This window comes from Chrysochloris asiatica, unplaced genomic scaffold, assembly GCF_000296735.1.
Source record: "Chrysochloris asiatica unplaced genomic scaffold, ChrAsi1.0 scaffold00013, whole genome shotgun sequence".
Taxonomy (NCBI): Eukaryota; Metazoa; Chordata; class Mammalia; order Afrosoricida; family Chrysochloridae; genus Chrysochloris; species Chrysochloris asiatica.
In genome coordinates this window covers 16010001-16027260 of record NW_006408531.1, presented here as the reverse complement: position 1 = coordinate 16027260, position 17260 = coordinate 16010001, and the positions used below count along the sequence as shown (strand labels likewise).

Sequence of the window (17260 nt, the reverse complement as noted above, 5' to 3'; positions counted from 1 at the left end):
TTGAGTTATGGTGTTGGAGGAGAATATTTAAAAGTATCATGGAATGCCAAAAGAACAAATAGTATGTGTTGGAAGAAGTGTAACCCCTTGGAACCTAGGATGGTCAGACTTCATCTCTTATACTTTGGACATATTGTCAGGAGGGACCGGTCCCTGGAGAAGGATATTATGATATGTTAATTGGAGGATCCAAAAAAAAAGAGGAAGACCTCCAAGGAGATAGACTGGCACAAGGGTAGTAGCAGTGGGCTCAAACATAGCAATGATTGTGAGGTTGGCACAAGACGGACAGCATTTGTTCTGTTGTGCATAAGGTCGCTATGCGTCAGTACCAAATTGATGGCACCTAACAAGAACAACATATGCATGACAAAGCTGAATAATAGATAAGGAAGACAAAATAATTGATACCTTTGAATTACGGTGTTGAGGAGCAAGACTGAATGTATCATGGACTGCTAGAACGGAACAAATCAGTCTTGGAAAAGCACAGCCAGAATCCTCTTCAGAAGCCAGGATGGCAATGCTTTGCCTCATCTAATTTGGGCATGTTATTAGTAGGAATCATTCCCTGGAGAAGGACATCATGCTTGGTAAAGAGTCAGTGAGAGAAAGGAAAACCCTCAATGAGATGGACTAAGTGGCTACAATAACTGGCTCAAACATAACAACTGTCAGGTTGTCTCAGCGTTTTGTTCTGTTGGACATACATAGACTGCTATGAGCTGGAACTGACTTCAGGAACTTGACTCCACGGAATCTAACAACAAAGCTCTAGATTCTTCAGCTTACCAAATGGTAACAGCCTAAACAAATGCTGATGATAAATTTGATTTAGTAGACTGGAGAAACAAACGAATAATTAAAATTAGAAATATCAACTGGGGTGCTTTTCAAATACAGGTATTAGCTGGAACTTAAGAGTACAGATATAGTGAGCTTTCCACACAGGTCTTCAGGAAGCCCCATGCCCTCATTCAGGGCGGATATTCACAATGACCTTCTCATTCCCTCACTCCAACTCTTCACACAGCTGTCTGTGGCATGTGGGTAGCAGAGTTTGAAGAGTTGCAGGTGTTGGTAATTTCCTTTCTCAAGGTCACAGGTGACTCTGACAGTGCACTAGAAAAACCACAGCTTCTGGGCCCCTTTCTTCCCACCAAACCCCAAGCTCCTCTGCTCACATCCAGACTGCTCATGGTTATGTCTTCACCTCGCCCTACAGCTCTAAAAATTGAGGTCCCACTATTCCCAGGAAACATTCTAAATTGCTGTCCAATAATCTCTAATTATATTGGAAACTTCTTGGGTGGGAGTGATGTTTCTTTAGATAACTTCTGTGGTCAGTTGGTTAAAGAGGCCGGATCTGTATTTTGTTGTGTCCTTTAATCCTTCCCCTCAAATCAAGGCCTCCCTGACCCCTCATCAGTGTCATTCTGTCTCTTCAGCAGTGCCATGGATCTACACCCTTCATTACCACGCTCCAGTCTAATCTCATTAAAAGTTATTTTAGGAATCTTATCAACATGAAAAGAGCATATATAGTATATATTAGAATTCTGTGTGTTAATTGTTGTTATTATTACCTGGACTGCTTCCATTTCCATAAAAGCCTGCTTTTAGCCACTGAGTGATAATACAGTTTACTGATTTATATATAAAAATGGATTCTGCTTTTGGAAAGTTAAATGTAATATCTGGATCATCTACCATAATGTGTGAACACAGTGAATGTAAATGTTTCTAGAAGTTCCTGAAAGCCTTGTTATATATCTCAGTTTCCTCAACTGTCAAATGGCAAAAACAAAAACAATAACAAAACGTAACACCTTCATCTTACGGTTATTATGAAATCCAAATGAGATAATCCACACAAAACACTTTTTCTATAGTGCCTGGCATATAAATGTTAGGTAAGATTATTACCTCTTAAAGTTCTGACATGCTATCAGGAGGTCATCATGCCTGGTAAAGTAAAGGTCAGTGAAGAAGAAGAAGATCATCAACAAGACAATCAACACAATCGTTGTAACATTGGGGCTCAAACAGAAAAATGATTGTGAGGATGGGGGCAGGACTGGGCAGCTGGACACAGGATCTCTAGAAGTTGGAACGGACTTGAGGGCACGTAACAACAACAAGTTACTCGAGTTATTTTAGAGGACTGGTGTTTTGTAGTAAAATAGTTTCATAGATCACCCATAGCTATAAATGTGAACAGTTCCCAAACAAAATATTAACACCGACTTCATTTCTGGGAGGGAAAAAAAAAAAAAAATTCCAGGTTTGGTAAATTAAACTCTAAATAAAAAAACAAAAAAAGGGTTCTCAGAGGTTGTCATAAGACATAACTAGGTAGGTGTATGGTGACAGGAAAAACTTTACAAAGTTTCATTAAAAAACCAGACCTCAGTTGAGGTTTCATTTCCTTCAGGGAATCAAACTAATCTGTGACCCAATTATGTGGTTATGCCATGGGGTGTCTCTGTTAGGACTGCTGCGTCGTTATCTGGGCCAAAGACTGGTATCAGTGCTGGGCGCGCTGAGACGGCGGCAGGATACAGAACATCACAGGAAGAAGGAACTCAGCGACTCTATGGATCATTAGTGCTGGGAGATGTCTACCTAAGCAGGAACACAGGGTACTGGTTTGATGCATTTAGATTAACCTCGAAAAAAGGAAAATTGCATCCCATGAGACACAGTGTTAAAAGTGTGTTCTCTGTAAAACTTTCCAACCTATTATTGTTTCCTTCATTTATGGAATAATCAAACGAAGCTTGGGTTTCTGCAATCGATGAGAGTTGTGCTTTCTTAAAGTGACTCTGCATCTACATTTCATATTGACGGGAAAGAGAACAAAATTCATATAGGTGTGAATAATCTTATTTTGAAATAAGTATTAAAAATGTTTTCTTACAGTACATTTAAATTGTTATTGAATGATAATGCTCCTTAAGCAAATGACCTAAAACTAAAAGGCAGCAGAGAAAGAAATTGCTATAATTTTGGTTTTGTGCAGTCTTCTATATGTTTCTAATGTGCTAAATACAGACAGCATAGAAGGAGCATTATGAAATCTGTTAATGTTACAGTGTTTGGGAGAGATAAACAAGCCAGTCCTATAGGCATAAACATGTCAGTCCTGGGGAACAGAAATAGTTTCTAAACCAAAATTGCAATATAATCTGGTCTATAGTGTTGTGCATTGGTAGCATAGTGGTTACGAATCGGGCTGCTAACCTCAAGGTCAGCAGTTCGAAACTACCAGCGGTTCCCTGGGAGAAAGATGAGGCGTTCTGCTCCTGTAAAGATTTACAGCCTCAGAAACCCTGTGCAGGGTCACTACGAGTTGGAACTGACTCCACGGTACTTAACAACAACATAGTGTGGCGCTGTGGGTTAATGCGCTGGACTGCAAAGTAGGTTTGAACCACAAGATGGACAGTTCAAGTTTACCAGCCACTCCATGGAAACCCTAAACAAAGTCACTATGGGTCTAGAACTGACTCGACAGCACTCAGAACCAACAAATACCCTATGGAGGAGTCTTGGTATGGCACTGTAGGGTCAAACACTGGACCACAAGGTGGTTTTGAACCACAAGGTTGGCAGTTCCAACGTAACAGCTGCTACTCAGTAAGGACCAGACAGCAGCATATCCTGTGGGAGCTCGGTGGTACTGTAAACTACAAGGGTGGCAATTCAAGCTCACCAGCTGCTCCGCAGAAGATGAGGCTTTCTGCTCCCGCAAAGATTTACAGCGTCAGAAACCCTACATAGAGTCGCTATGAGTCAGAACCGACGGGCAGCAACTTAACAACAAACCACAACACCCTAGAAGTGTGAAAGGATCCTGGGGGTGACTGATGCACAGTGGAGTGTGTCTCACAAAGCCTGGAGCAGGGACAGGGGGCCCTGGGACGATGAGAATCATCAGGCTGAGCTTCACAGATATGAGACTTTAACTGGAAATGTGAGGCGGCTTCAAAACGTTTGTGGGAATGTTCCATTACCTTTTAATTCCACTTCCCCACAAACTTTTTGAAGCAGACATTTCCTAGGAGAAAGGGGAGGACAAAGGCGAGAGGGGAGGAAATTGCAGGGGAACATCAAGCACACAGATAGTATGAACACATTTCTGAGCAAGTGATTTGTAGCAGGCCCTGTTCTAAGTGCTTTACATTAGATACATTAACTGGTTGCATCCTCACAAGAATCCTTGAAGTCAGTATTGCTATCTCTATTTTATAGATGATGAAACTGAAGCACAATGAGATGGAGAGAAACTTGCCTGAAGCTATTGAGTAAAAGGGGCTGAGCCAAACCTTGCAGCCAGGTAATTTGGTTTTGGTATCAATGTTCTTAACCCCTTTTCAGATACTGCCTCTCAGTGTAAGAGAACCACACATAATTAAACTATAAGTACATCAGAGTTCCCAGGGTGAACCTGGGGAAAAAGGTGCGCAGTAAGTTTAGAAAGGTAGTGAAAGATCTCAGTGACATGTTAAAAAGCATGATTTTCAACTGGGAGGTGGGTCACAGCATACATCCTCAACACATGATCTTATCTGTGCTGAGGATGAACAGCTTTGTGGAGAATGGATTTGGAAGGTGGGGAGGAGACTGCCCCTTCTTAGACAGGGTCTCTGGATATCTGTTGTGCTTCCTCCCCACTATGACGATGTATGTGACCTTCAGCATCTGGGTCTGAGCCTTCTGATGCCTGGACCACTCTTCTGGACTATCAAGCATAACAAATTTGATCTTGAAACCCATATTCTTGTCTGAGATCTAAGACTGCATTCTCAGTTCTCTTGTTCATGGCCTACAGGGACCTGAAATTTAACATGTCTAAATGGTGTGGCGCTGTAGGATAAACACTGGACTGCTAACTCCAACGTTGGCAGTTCAAGTCCACCAGCCACTGTTGGAAACTCTATACCGTGTTGCTATGTATGGGAACTGACTTAAAAGCCCACAACAACCAACTGAATCTAAGGAACCCTGGTGGCACTATGCATTAAGCATTGGGCTGCTACCCATGTTTGTGGTTCAGACCTACCAGCTGCTCTGTGGGAGAGTGATGAGGCTGTCTGCTCTTATAAAGATTTATAGTCTTGGAAACCCTAAGAAGCAGTCCTACAGAGTTGCTATGAGTAGGCATTGACTCCATAGCACTGGGTTAAATGGAATCTACTCATCTCCCTACCCCCACCCCCAAATCCTTTGTTCCTGTGTTTTTCCAAATCTATTAGTGGGGTTGTCGTTCTCTAGGAGTTCTGGAATCATCATAACTCCCTCACTTTTCTTTCGTGTCTCTGTGGTCAGTTCTAATCTCCAATGTTTCTTGTCTGTGTGCTGCCTTTTCCACCTCCAATCGTCCATCCACATCCTTATCGCCTCAAGTGTAGACTGCAGTAACTCCCAGCTCACATACCTTCTTCCTACCTCCGCCCTATCCCTGTTTTCATGAGCTGCTGCTATTTCAATTCTAAAATACGAGGGGTCTTCAAAAAGTTCTTGGAAAAATTCCAGTACCTTTTAATTCCATTTGTCCATGAACTTTTTGAAGCACTCTTGTTATGCACCCCTTGATGAAAATATTTTCACACTTCAATGCCTTACTATCGCTTATAATGACAAACTCTTAATGCCTTGCCTAACATCTTTTTTTTTTTTTCTTCCCTTTAAACACGTTGGCTTTAATATTGTGTACATTGGCCTCTCTGGCACAATGAATACATGAACAAATCCCCATTTCCATGCACAAGTTTTCAGCTGTTACACCATTTACATATTATTATAGACAAGATAACCCTTTGCAATAATTTATATTAATTTGGACAGCCACAATTAAATGAACATTGAATTAAACAAGAAATACTCTGTGTTCAATGTCTCAAATAGGTGGTAATATGCAATGTTATTTAAAACTTAACATCCTTATTTTCTTTAAAGGGGCATCTTCTGTGTATGTAGGTGCTCAGATTCACACACAAGACTGCGTTTGCCTTGCTCTTCGAAGAGAAGCAAAACATTTGTACATCATCTTTCCAGGCATCGTTTCTTTTATCGTTAATGAAAATGCTTACAAGCAACAACCCCAAAATTCTGTCTTCAAGGGAAAGTTACAAAGTTTTAAAAAAGAGCAGTTTGTTGTGTATATGTTGTTGTTGTTGTTGTCAGGTGCCATCGAGTCAGAACCAACTCATAGTGACCCCATGCACAGCAGAACGAAACAATGTCCAATCCTGGGCCAACCTCACTACCGCCGCCACACTCGATGCCATCAATGGTGCCACCTAGCCGATCCATCTCGTTGGGGGTCTCCCTCTTTTTCTCTGACCCTCCATCTTACCCAGCATGACATCTTTCTCCAGTGACTGTTCCATTCTTACAATATGTCCAAAGTATGAGAGATGAAGCTTAGCCATCCTGGCCTCCAAGGAGCACTCTGGCTGCACTTCTTCCAAAACAGATCTATTGGTTCTTTTGGCAGTCCATGGCACTTTTAGTATTCTCCTCCAACACCACAATTCAAAGGCTTCATTTCTTCTATGATCTTCCTTATTCACTGTCCAGCTTTCACATCCATATGAGGTTATTGAAAATACCATGGCTTGGGTCAGGCGTACCTTAGTCCTCAAGCTGACATCTCTGCTCTTCAACACTTTAAAAAGTTCCTGTGCAGCAGATTTGCCTAATGCAATACATCATCTGATCTCTTGACTGCTGCTTCCAAGAATGTTGATAGTTGATCCAAGAAGAATGAAGTCCTTGACAACTTCAATCTTTTCTCTGTTTATAAGAATGTTGTTTATTGGTCCAGCGGTGAGGATTCTTGTTTCCTTGACATTGACATGCAATCCATACCAAAGGCTGTGTTCTTTGATCTTCATCAAGGAGCTCTGATAGTGTAGTGGTTAAGAACCTGGCTGTGAACCTTACGGTCAGCAGTTCAAAACCATCAGCTGCTCTGCGGGAGAGAGATGACGTTGTATATATATCTATATATAAAATTCCAGCAACACTAATGCTAAAATGACATTAATTATTTTTTTTAGCATGCACAAAGTATAATATTTCCACGAGTCTGCAATTTTTTCCTAAGTAAAAATGAAGTTTGAATAGCACTGTCTGTGGTGTTGTGATATCAGAAACTTCTAGTTCTTGTCCATCAATGAGTCCCAACTCTTTCAATGTCTTGGGGAGATTTGGCCTTGTTCATTCTTCAATAGAAGTTACCGACTGTAGGTAAAGTGTTCTATTTTTTCCCTTTAATGTGGCTGTGATGGCTGGAGATTTCATTTGCAAAGAAGCACTATTAGTTAGATAATCCAAAACCTCCTGTAGTTTAGCTAATGGAGAAAATGGAATATTTTTAGGAAGCTGGCTACAAGCTGGGCAGTTTTCCTTTCTCTCTACTTCAAGTGTGTATGTATATAGCCCACCTACATCTTTGAACACCAAGTAATTATTAAGGGGAATGTATGCACTTGTTGCTATGTAAAAAACCTCAGTGGCACATACAGCTGCAATAACTGCCATTTGTGGAAGCTACATCAGGAATGATTCGTTTTTACAGCCCCTTGAGTGAGTCTAGACGTGACGCCCCTAATATCCTATTGCGATGCTCTTTCTAGAGATTTCTGGAACATCCACTGAATATGATCAGGATCATCTCCATCTAATGGAATTCCTTCTCCAAAAGGCTGCTCCTCAGGCCACTGCAAAACTCTTACCTGTTCAATACAATGTTCTGGTAGCCTGGGCATAGATGCAATGGTACACGTGGGAGAATTAACCTGAGGAGGATAAAGTTCCAGTGTGCACTCCATACAAGCAGTTGTCCCAGGTAGAATTACTTTGGCATTCCCTTTAAAACCTTCGGTTCCCGCATCTATCAAAGAGACAACGGAGCTTGGATCTAACATACCATTTTCATAATTTAGAAGAGATCCCAGCATTCCATTTATCTATCTTCTGGCAACGATAGAGTCCAGTCCACATACAGTAACATGAAATTGTTGATAGAAAGTGTTGTTAAAACCCTGAATTTTGTTGAAATGTGGAACTACATTGCAATTAGGAATTCTGTCATTTAGAAATTCTGCAGCAACTTCAGCCTTAGATCTTCCAACATCTTTAGGTCTAAACAAAAACTGCCTGTTTAGATTGGAAACATCTACAATGCCCATGTCTGTGACGTGCAACTGTCTAAAACCAGACAACGCCAGACTTTTCAGAAGCTCACACCCTAAGCCGCCAGCTCCAAGGACTAGAACTTTACATGTACCTAACAAAACTGAACAAATTCAGTGTTCAGTTCGAAATCAGGGTGTGTGAAGGGTCCAGATCAATAGAGGAACTTGTTTACATGGTTCCAGCGACCTTCCAGTCTCGTGTCCGCACACCCACCACCAACAACCATTTTCTCAGCCAGCAGGTCCTTTACTCTCCTTTTCTTCTCCGGCTCCTCGCCATCCGCCATATTGTTCTCCGCCTCTTCCCATGAGCCTTTACGGCAGACAGACACCTAACATCTTTATAAATCATACCCAAATCACCTTTTAAAGTCTTCCAATAGCTCTCACTCTTAAAATACTCTGCTTCAGTACAAGTATCACCTATAAATGCTGTGTAATTTCCTTCTGCTGTCATCTCTAATCATCCAGTACTCTGGTCTAGAACACCCTATCCTCTTTTAGATCCCGTCCTTCCTTTAAGATCCAAATTAGCACATTCCTACTAAACAGCCTTCCCAAAGTACTTCAGTCCTAGGTATTCCCATGGCATGTAATGGGCATGCTATATTCTGACAGCTGAGTAGAAACTGTCTTGGTAACATCTCTTTCATGAGTGCACTGAAGTGTGATCTGTTTCAGCCACTCTATTTTCAGAGATGTAGAATTTACTTTTCTAACAAGATCAAGATACTCAGATACAAACCTTATTTCACCCCTTTTTTGGGGTTCCACTTTCCCCACATCACTTCCATCCCTCCCCAGTGCTGAGTACAGTACTAGCTTCTACGGGGTGCGGATTATCTAGACAATAAACTCAGCCTGTGCTATAGTCTTCTAGTAGTATGAACCTCTCTCAAAAGTTAAAAAATTTATCAGGTAGACAAAGTTACCAAAGCCAAAAGAGAACTTGGGTGTGTGTGTGGGGGGGGCGGGGGGGGATGTGTAAGAAAAATGAAAATGTCAGTGGAATGCACTAACGGAGAAAAAAACAACAACCTAAATGTCATAATTTATATGATCTGGAGAAAAATAATGTACAGATAAATAAGATAAAGGCACTATGGACAACACTGGTCTTCAAGGACAACTATTTTTCCTTCAAATATAAATTCCAATAGCACTGTTTTGAATTGCTATGGTACTGATAAGTGAAAGCAGATTCTTTTATGACTTAAGTTGTAAAAGCTTATAATTTATCAGTTCCCTCCCCACCCTGCAATTACCTACAGGAAGAGTTGGCCATAGGTCCCATTTTATGAGTTTTATAGGCATGCACTCACTCACTTCTGGATAAATTCTATAGATTGGAGAAAATCAAATGTTGCTTAGGATCACAGACTTTTCACACATGTATAATTGTGTTTCCCCATATCTGGTAAGATGTAAATAGGCATACTTAACAAATACATGTATGAAGTGTATTCCACTAAAATATAAAAAGGCAACATGGAGTACCGTTGTGAACCTACAGACTGAATGAAACAATAGTTACACACTAACAAAACCCACTCAAAATGTATAGATATCACATAATCTAAGTAACACAGAATCAACTTTAATCTGTATGATTCAAATCAGTACATGTATGAATAACTTTAATTTGATGGCAAGTAACATCATAAACACCTTAGAAATGTTTTCAGAATAATATAACCTAATATACTAAATTTTACTAATGATAAAAAAAAAAGATGACCAAAATTCAACAGTAAGTCCTTATAAAATCTAGGAGTACAACTGCAGAATGCATTTTAGCAGCTTGTTAAACTGGTCTTTTAACTATGTAGACTAAAGAACGAACATTTCAATTTCTAGTCAGACGAGGATATTTTAATTCCTAATGATTAAAGAAATACTTAGATGAATTGCAAAAGTGTTTGAAAACTGGGACAATCCTGACAAAAGAGTCTGAATTGTATTTCGACCTGTTGTCATAGATAATGTGGGCTTCTGTGAAAATACAAACTGTAATCTTGAAGACTGCCAAAAATCTATTTGTTAAAAGAAAATGTGTTCTTACTAATGGGAATGTAGTATCACTGAATAAATTAGGAGGAAAAGAGTAATAATAGTTACTGCTTCAGGTTTGGAGCACAGGAGGGTTACAAAAATCAGTGTCTAATTAGATTAGAGCATATTGATGCTATTTAAATTAGATTCTATCAGTTTTCAGGGGAGTGATTATAAAACAATCTTTCTCAAATCACTAAATATATTAAGAATTGTTTATCAAGCTTTAATGTCTTTAATGTGCATACAAATCCCACTAGGAAATATCAAAGAGCATGATACCTGCTATGCGTATTGTTAAATTACAAGGGACAGATACTTTACTACGTTTCTTGTGTAATAACCTCTAAGAAGAAAAGATCAAACATGTGGGAGGGCCACTTCCTTATGCCACCGCAATTTCTCTTTGATTTGCAATGAAGTCCTGCATTTAATACGGACTCACACTTATAGTGCCTTAACTATTAATTAACTTTTACACCTGCCTGTCAGGGTTCCGACAATGACCTCTAATGAATCTGAGGATGATATTATACATAACTTGCTACAGGCTAGAGGCAGGTGCAGAGACTACTACTTTTTTTTTTTTTTTTTTTAATGCTTTATTGTGAATTATGCGACAGTTTACATGGGAGGACACCATCAGCTTAACACATTGATCCCGTCGTATATCATTTCCTTGCCATGGTTACAATCCCCTCCATGCATCATCCATCAACCAAAGGGTATACCCCACAAGGCTGCCAGCCCCCGCCCTGCACCCCCCCCTCCTTCTCCGGGTCCAAAGTCTCCAGCCGCTCCCTCTCCCCACGTCATCATCTCTGCCTCCAGCCCTGGCATCACTGCTTCTCTGGGTAGGCTTCCGTTCTCCACTTTTCTCCTTTGATGGTCCCAGGGACCTCCGCTCCTAGACTGTAAAGTTAATCACTCCTCTCCCTTTGCCCCCAAACGTCCACCTTTACATTTCCAGCCCTCACAATCAGTGCACGGACTACTTCTTAAAGTAGAATGATCTGATTCTGTTCATATGATTTCACTTCAGAAAGATCATGGACAAATACTGTTGTTGTTATGTGCTGAGGAGCTGGTTCCTACTCATAGCAACCCTGCACAGGGTTCCGAGGCTGTAAATCTTTACGGGAGCAGAAGGCCTCATCTTTCTCCCGTGCAACAGCTGGTAGTTTTGAACTGCTGACCCTGAGGTTAGCAGTCCGATTCGTAACCACTACGCTACCAGAGCTCCTTAGTTATTGTTGTTAAGTGCCATCGAGTCGTTTCCGACCCATAGCGACCCTGTATAGGGTTTCCGAGGAGCAGCTGGTGACCTTGAACCACCGACCTTGCAGTTCAAACGGCTTTGCAGTCTGGTGCATTAGCCCACAGTGCCACACCATAACTCCATAGTGCTGTCCTTTAATTCCATTTTTAAAGCATCTTTGTATAATATGAAATATAAGAATTTTTCATTATGATTTTGTGATGTCTGTAACAGTAAAGGAGTCCTGGTGTGGCGCTGTGGGCTAATGCATCAGACTGCAGAGTAGTTTGAACTGCAAGGTCAGTGGTTCAAACTCACCAGTTGCTCCTTGGAGACCCTATACAGGGTTGCTATGGGTTGGAATTGACTCCAAGGCACTTAACAACAACAATAACAGTAAAGGCATACATCACAGTAACAGAGTACGGTGGCTCCACAGGAATAGCACTGGACCAAGAACCACAAGGTTGGTGGTTCGAGCCCATCAATCAACCTGTAGGAGAAAGATAGACTTTCTGCTCTTTAAAAGATGTGGAGTTCTGGTGTGGCACTATAGGATAAGCACTGGACTGCTAACCACGAAGCTAACCCTTGGAAACCCAATACAGGGTTGCTATGAGTCAGAACTGAGTCAATGGCACTTAACAACATATGAGGAAAGTATCTGTGTGAATATCATTTCAGACACAAATTAGTGAAAAATAAAGTCACACATTTAGCCATGAAATCCGAAATAGACATTAGGTACAAGAAAAAGAAAATCTGTAATACAAGAGAGACCAAACAGGTTACCTGGCCAGAAGAGCTAGTCAGGCTGACGGTGAACGGATAAGAGGGCAAAACAGCTTCAATGCCCACGATGTTTGGAAGGGCACAAGTTTAGGTCCAAATAATTAAAAACTTAGCCACTCTCTCTTATTTAAAGACATCTGATATTTTAAAATAAGTCGAGTCAGGTAATATGCTTCCCAATTTATGTTTCTTGAAAAAATAATCGTCTTTGAAATTAAAAAAAAAAAAAAATGTACTCTTAGATAAGAACAAAATCACGAGTTTAGAATATAAAAACTGAGTAACGATGATCAGTAAACCCAGTTTTAAAAACACCCCCACAGCCATTGAGTCAGTTCAGACTCATGGGGTTTCTGAACCTGTGAATCTTTGCAGGAGCAGCCAGTTCCATCTTTCTCCCATGAAGAGGTTAGAGGGTTTGAAATTCCAGCTTTGTGGGTTAGCAACCCAATACCTAACCCACAGCACCACCAGGGCTCCAGTTAAAAGGAGAGTTTCAATTCTTTTTTTCTGATGGAAGGATCATGCCATGTGGGTTTTTTTTTTTGTTGTTGTTGTTGTTTTCGTCATATATTGCTGTGAAAGGCATCTCAAAAACAGGTATGTATGTCTGGAAGAAACAGATCACCTTTTGGTTATGGCATCTGTTTACATGGAATGATTTTTTTGAATCAGTCACAAACTTACAGAAAAAATAAAGTGAAAAGAAATCGCACTTCAGTGTAAGTTGCTGACCTGATACTTAAATCCTCAAATACTTTAGTTGAATTGACATCAAACTTGGGCATTCTCCTATACATCATTGTTGTTTCAGAGTAGCTGGTGGGTTTGAACTGCCAATCTTATGGTTAGCAGTCCAGTGCTTATTCTATAGTGCCACACTAGGGCTTCCATATAACACCATTGTTGTGAAGTGCTGTTGAGCTGGTTCCAATTCATAGCGACCTTGTATAGGGTTTCCGAAGAGTAGCAGGAGGGGTTGAATTGCCAATGTTGTGGTTCACAGTCCAGTACTGATTCTACAGCACCACACCAGGAGTCCTACATAACACTGCTGTTGTCAAGTGCTAATGAGTCAGTTCTGTCTCATAGTGACCCTTATAGGGTTTCTGAAGGAGTGGCTGATGAATTCAAACTGCCGACCATGTGGTTCAAACCAACCTTGTGGCCGAGTGCTTATTGTAGAGAGCCATACCAGGACTTCTATATAACACTTGTTGTTTTTGTTAAGTACTGTGGAGTTGGTTCTGATTCAGTGACCCTGCACAGGGTTCCCAGGCTGTAAATCTTAACAGGAGCATAAAGCCTTACTACATCCATCAAAATCAGGAAATTAACAGTGATACATTATAAACATCTTTGCGGCACTATAGGATAAAGCACTGGCCTGCCAACTGCAAGACTGGCAGTTCAAACCCACCAACTTCAGGATAAAGTTTGAGCTTTCTATTCCCTATATAGGGTGGTCTCTATGAGTTAGAACTGACATGATGGCAGTGGGTTTGGGGTAATCTTAAACAGCAGTCAAGTTTCACCAATTACTCAATTACTCAATTCTGGACAGGAAAAAAGATCCAGTTCTGTTTGGTTGCCTCTTTCTTTAGTCTCCTGAAGAGTAGAAAAATTCCTCAGTATTTTCATGTCTTCTATGACTTTGATACTTTTGAAGGTGATGAGCCAGTTATTTTATAGACTACTCCTCAATTTGTGCTTGTCGAATGTTTTATCAAGATGACATACAGGCTGTTCATCTTTGTCTGAGATACCACAGAAACAATGATGGCTCTTTTCCACTGTATCTTAATCAGGCGGTGCACAAGTTCAATATGTCTTATGACTGACGTATTCATTTTAATCACTATAAAGTTACCCTCTTCCATTTTGGAACCACCAGGATTTTTGGGGGAAGGTAATATGGAATTGAGTGTGTTCTTCCCTCTTGGTTTCCTGACTCTAGATCTTTGCACATTTCATTGTAATATATGACTTTGTCTTCTCGAGCTAACCTTTGAAATTTTCTGTTCCGCTCTTTACCTCCTCACTTCTTCCATTTGCTTTAGCATCTCTACGATGGAGAGTTAGTTTCAGAATCACATCTGACATCCATTTGGATCTTTTACTTCTTTCTTGTCTTCTTAATGACTTTTTGTTCTCTTCCTGTATGATGTTCTTGATGTCATCCCACAACTCTTCTGGTCTTCGATCTTTAGTGTTTAATGTATCAAATCTGTTCTTCACATGATCTCTAAATTCAGCTGGGATACATTCAAGGTCATATTTTGGTTCTTGTAGACTTGTTTTCATTTTCTTCAGCTTCAGTTTAAGAATAATTCATGGTCTGGTCCACAGTCTGCCCCTGGCCTTGTTTTGGCCGAAGATATGGAGCTTTTCCACCGTCTCTTTCCACAGATATAATTAATTTGATTTCCATGTATTCCATCTGGTGAGGTCCATGTATATAGTCGTCTCTTATGCTGTCTAAAGAGGGTATCTGAAATGAACAAACCATTGGTTTTGCAGAATTCTATCATGCAATCTCCAGCATCATTCCATCACCATGGCCGTATTTTCCAACTACTGATCCTTCCTCTTTGATCCCAACCTTTGCATTCTAATCACCAGCATTGACCAAGAACAAACAGATCTGTGTTGGAAGAAGTGTAGCCAGAGTGCTCTTTGGAGGCCAGAATGGCCAAACTTCATTTCTCATACTTTGGACATATTTGTCAGAAGGGTCCAGTCGCTAGAGAAGGATATCATGTTTGGTAAGGTGGAGGGTCAGAGAAAAAGAGGAAGACCCCCCAGCGAGATGGATTGGTCAAGTTGCAGTACCAGTGGGTTCAAGTGTGGCAACAACAGTGAGGTTGGCCTAGGACCAGGCAGTGTTTCGTTCTGTTGTGCATAGGGTCGCTATGCTAGCACCTGACAACAAGAGCAGCTCTGGAATTGTGTCAATACCCCATTCTCATCAAGCTTTCAATTAAGTAATAAATCTATACTTATATAGAGAGTCTTGGCGGCACAATGGTTAAGTGCTCAGCAGTCAGAACCTGCTAGTTGTTTCATAGGAGAAAGCTGAGGCAGTCTGCTTTCCATACAGATGTTCAGTCTTGGAAACGCTATGGGACAAGTGTCCTTTGTCCTGGAGGGTCACTGTGAATCCGAGTTGATTAGACAACAATGGGTACAGCTATTTATTTATCTACATGAATCCACAGATTCTAATTTTAACCCAATGGTAACAATTTATTATTAACAATATTTACTTTGAAGTTCAAATAGTTCCTGATTTCACCATTAAAAAAACCTAAACCAGATGCCATACAGTACATTTTGATTCATGGTACCTCACGTGTGTCAGAGTACAAATATACTCCACAGGATTTTCAACGTCTGATTTTTCCCCCCAGGTGCCTCTAGGTGGACTTGAACTACCAACTTTAAATGGAACGTTAGCCATTTGCACCAACCCTTAAAAACCAACCACCACTTGTCTGTCAGTTTCGCATACTGTGGTGGCTTGCATGTTGCTGTAATTCTGTAAGCACTACCACCAGTAGAGCTGATGTTTACAGCAGAGTCACCTATGGTGGACAGGTTTCAGATGAGCTTCCAGACTAAGATAGACTAGGAATGAGAAACGGACTACTTCCAAATATTATAACAGCAGTGGAACACTATCAGATAGTACCAGAATTCTGAAACATGATGAAGAGTATCAGAATATTGTCAGATATAGTACCAGAAGAAGAGCCCCTCAGGTGGGAAGGCACTCAAAATACAACTGAGGAAGGGCTGCTTCCTCAACGTAGAGCTCACTGTGATGACACGAGTGGAGTAAAGCCTTCAGGATCATCATTTGCTGATGGGATACAAATCTATATGAAGAGAAACAGCTGTAAACATCCATTAATAATCAGAACACGGAATGCATGAAGTATTAATCTAGGAAAAAGGGAAGTTGTCAAAAAATGAAATGCAACACATAAACATCAATATCCCAGGCATTAGTGAGCTGAAAGGACTGGTATTGGCCATTATGAATCTGATAATCACATGTTTACTATGCCAGGAATGACAACTTGAGGAGGAATGGAATCGCAGTCATCATCAAAAAGAACATATCAAGATCTGTCTTGAAGTATAATGCTGTCAGTGATATAGTAATATCCATATGCCTACAAGGAAGACCTGTTAAAATCACTAGTATTTAAATTTATCCACCAACCACTACAGCCAGTAATGATGAAATTGAAGAATTCTACCAATTTCTTCAGGTCTGAAACTGATCAAACATGAGATCAACATTATTGATAATTAATGGTGATTGATATGTAAAGACTGGAAACAAATAAAGAGGAGCAGTCACTGGAAAATATGGCCTTGGTGATAGAAATGATGCTGGAGATGGCATAATAAAAATTTCTAAGACCAATGACTTGTACATTGTAAATACCATTTTTAAACAATATAAAAGACAACTATACACACTGACCTTACCAGATGGAATACACAGAAATCAAATGACTACATCTGTGGAAACAGTCAAAACAAGGCCAGGGTCAAACTGTGGTACAGACCATCAATTGCTCATATACAAGTACAGGCTGAAGATGAAGAAAATGAAAACAAGTCCATGAGAGCCAAAATATGACTTTGATTACATTCCACTTGAATTTAGAGATCATCTGAAAAACAGACTTGATATATTAGACACTAAAGACCGAAGACCAGAAGAGTTGTGGGATGCCATCAAGAATATCATACAGGAAGAAAGTAAAAAGTCATTAAGAAGAAAAAAGAAAAAGACCTAAATGGATGTCAGATGTGATTCTGAAACTTGCTCTCCAGTGTTGTTGTTGTTGTTGTTGTTGTTAAGTGCCATTGAGTCGGTTCCGACCCATAGCGACCCTGTACAGGATTTCCGAGGGTGTAAATCTTTACGGGAGTA

General features: G+C 40.4%; 1 protein-coding gene and 1 pseudogene across 1 annotated transcript in view; both read right to left on the bottom strand.

The window, feature by feature from the left end:
* AHI1 (Abelson helper integration site 1) overlaps positions 1-17260 on the bottom strand; it is a 260139-nt gene that overhangs the window by 40872 nt on the left and 202007 nt on the right. The gene's annotated exons all lie outside the window — the stretch shown is intronic.
* LOC102817440 lies at positions 7051-8494 on the bottom strand (annotated as a pseudogene).